This window comes from Heterodontus francisci, unplaced genomic scaffold (genome assembly GCF_036365525.1).
Source record: "Heterodontus francisci isolate sHetFra1 unplaced genomic scaffold, sHetFra1.hap1 HAP1_SCAFFOLD_1486, whole genome shotgun sequence".
NCBI lineage: Eukaryota > Metazoa > Chordata > Chondrichthyes > Heterodontiformes > Heterodontidae > Heterodontus > Heterodontus francisci.
Window position 1 is genome coordinate 47,501 of NW_027141066.1, and position 3,054 is coordinate 50,554.

Here is a 3,054-nt window from a genome sequence, read left to right on the forward strand (position 1 = left end):
ATGAGTCTTGCCGGGCTTAATAGTCGGCGTGCGGGGGTGACTTTGCGAAGGCTAGCAGTGGGCAGAACCGGTTTATGATTTGCCCCCGTCGTCAGATTGACAAAGAGTCTGGTTAATCAGTTGTCCAAATGTTGTAAATTGGTTAATGAGTTGTCACTTCAACTTTTGGCCGCGGTTGGCTGCAATGAGTCTTGCCGGGCTTAATAGTCGGCGTGGGGGTGAATTTGCGAAGGTGGCCGTGTTTGTATGCATGTTTGCCGGCGTGTTTAGGAAGGTTGGGTGGGTGGGTGGGTGGTTGTGTGGGCGCCGTGGTCTGAGGGCACATCCTGTGGGATGTGGGAGGCGGGGGAAGGAGAGCGCCCTTGGTGCGTGTGTCTAGGCGATGCATTGCGGAAGGATGGGCGGGTGGGGCCGGGCGTGTGGGTTCCCGACTTATCGGTGAACCATTTGCTACTGCGGGGCCAAAGCAAAAGGGAAAGCATAAGGGCGCAGGCTGCCCTCTGCGGGACAGGTCCGGCCCTGACGCCGGTTTACGATTTCTCCGGTAAAGCACCTGTCGGGTGGCGACCGGAGGGTCTTTGCAGGGCCTGGATCTCCGAGCCCGTGGGACAGGCGGGAAAGGGTGGCGGCAGCCGGTTGAAGTCCCGACCCTGGGCAGCCTCCCGGTCCTACCTCCATAACTTCGGCGAGGAGGGTCCGATCCCCGCGCGGTCGACGGCAGGCGGTAGGGCTCGGAGGGGCGCGGCCTGGTCCGCGAGTGCCCCGGCGCCGCCCCTCTGCCCGTCCGAGGGACAGTAGGAAATGGCCATACCGCTTTCCGGCCGATTGCCGCCGGACGTCCGGCCGCATTCGCTCGGTCGGCGCGGCCGGCGGTAGCCGGGGGCGAGGGGCATCGGGCGGTGGCGGAACCAGGCCGGCCCGACCGCTGGGGGCCGCCCGGGCGACGTTTGAATCTGTCGGGTCGGACCGCCGAATCCCGCGGGATTTCGGGATCGAATCTGCGGGTGGAATCGGCACCTCGTCCCGCTGTCCGGTTCCCCCCCCCCGTCGACTGCAACGGGTTTCCGAGGCCCGTCGGTCAGGCGCGGTTCGCTCCGCAATCCGCCGGCCGATCGGCACCGGGCGGGGCTCTACGGAAAGAGGGGACCCTCCCGCGTCGAGTGCCGGCGCACCGACCCCGCAGGCTGACCGGGAAGGTGAAGACTCACCCCGCTGAATGCCCGGCCCCGGGTACCCTCCGGCTCCGGGGCCATAACTTCGGGGAGGGAGGTCCGATCCCCGCGCGGTCGACGGCAGGCGGTAGGGCTCGGAGGGGCGCGGCCTGGTCCGCGAGTGCCCCGGCGCCGCCCCTCTGCCCGTCCGAGGGACAGTAGGAAATGGCCATACCGCTTTCCGGCCGATTGCCGCCGGACGTCCGGCCGCATTCGCTCGGTCTGCGCGGCCGGCGGTAGCCGGGGGCGAGGGGCATCGGGCGGTGGCGGAACCAGGCCGGCCCGACCGCTGGGGGCCGCCCGGGCGACGTTTGAATCTGTCGGGTCGGACCGCCGAATCCCGCGGGATTTCGGGATCGAATCTGCGGGTGGAATCGGCACCTCGTCCCGCTGTCCGGTTCCCCCCCGTCGACTGCAACGGGTTTCCGAGGCCCGTCGGTCAGGCGCGGTTCGCTCCGCAATCCGCCGGCCGATCGGCACCGGGCGGGGCTCTACGGAAAGAGGGGACCCTCCCGCGTCGAGTGCCGGCGCACCGACCCCGCAGGCTGACCGGGAAGGTTAAGACTCACCCCGCTGAATGCCCGGCCCCGGGAACCCTCCGGCGCCGGGGCCATAACTTCGGGGAGGAAGGTCCGAGCTCCGCGCGGTCGACGGCAGGTGAAAGGGGCCGGTGCGCCGCGGAAGGCGACAGCAGTCCCGTCAGGCTGCACCTCTGCTCGGGCGAACGGCGTCAGGAAAAGGGGAGAGCACTTCCCCACCGATAGCTCCGGAACGCCCGGACCCATTGGCCCGCGGCACCGGTGGCTGCTAGAGGGCCTCCGGCGCCGTCAGCCGGGGTACGTCCCAGGCCGGCCGGACGGCGGGCAGCCGGAGGCAACGGCCTGGAACGGAGCCAGACTTGAGTCGTTCCGTGCCGTGGGCAAAAAGGCAGGGCTGCGGGTCAGCGCAGTTTGGCAAACCTAGCCGCAAGTGCGGGAAGGGCGGAGGAGCACACGGACGCCGCCTTCCCAAACTGAGCCCAAAGTGCCCAGGCATGCCCCCTTGATCTCGCCTAATCAGTGAGCCCAAAATAATTTCAGAGTGTGGAAACCTTATCCAAAAAGGTCGAAAAGAACGGCCAGAGATCAAGTCCGAAAGGGGAAATCAGTAACAAGCAAGCAGAGTAATCATTAACCAAAAAGCGCAAAATTATGTTAAAAGTGTGAAATCATTAACCAAAAACTCGAAAATAATGTCCAGAGACCAAGTCCGAAAGTACAAATGGTTAACCAGTAAGCAGAGTAATCATTAACCAAAAATCGCAAAAGTAAGTAAAAAGTATGAAATCATTAACCAAAAATCGCAAAAGTAAGTAAAAAGTGTGAAATCATTAACCAAAAACTCGAAAATAATGTGCAGAGACTAAGTCCGAAAGGGCAAATGGTTAACCAGTAAGCAGAGTCATCATTAACCAAAAATCGCAAAAGTAAGTAAAAAGTGTGAAATCATTAACCAAAAATCGCAAAAGTAAGTAAAAAGTGTGAAATCATTAACCAAAAACTCGAAAATAATCTCCAGAGACTAAGTCCGAAAGGGCAAATGGTTAACCAGTAAGCAGAGTAATCATTAACCAAAAATCGCAAAAGTAAGTAAAAAGTGTGAAATCATTAACCAAAAATCGCAAAAGTAAGTAAAAAGTGTGAAATCATTAACCAAAAACTCGAAAATAATGTCCAGAGACTAAGTCCAAAAGGGCAAATGGTTAACCAGTAAGCAGAGTAATCATTAACCAAAAAGCGCAAAAATATGTTAAAAGTGTGAAATCATTAACCAAAAACTCGAAAATAATGTGCAGAGACTAAGT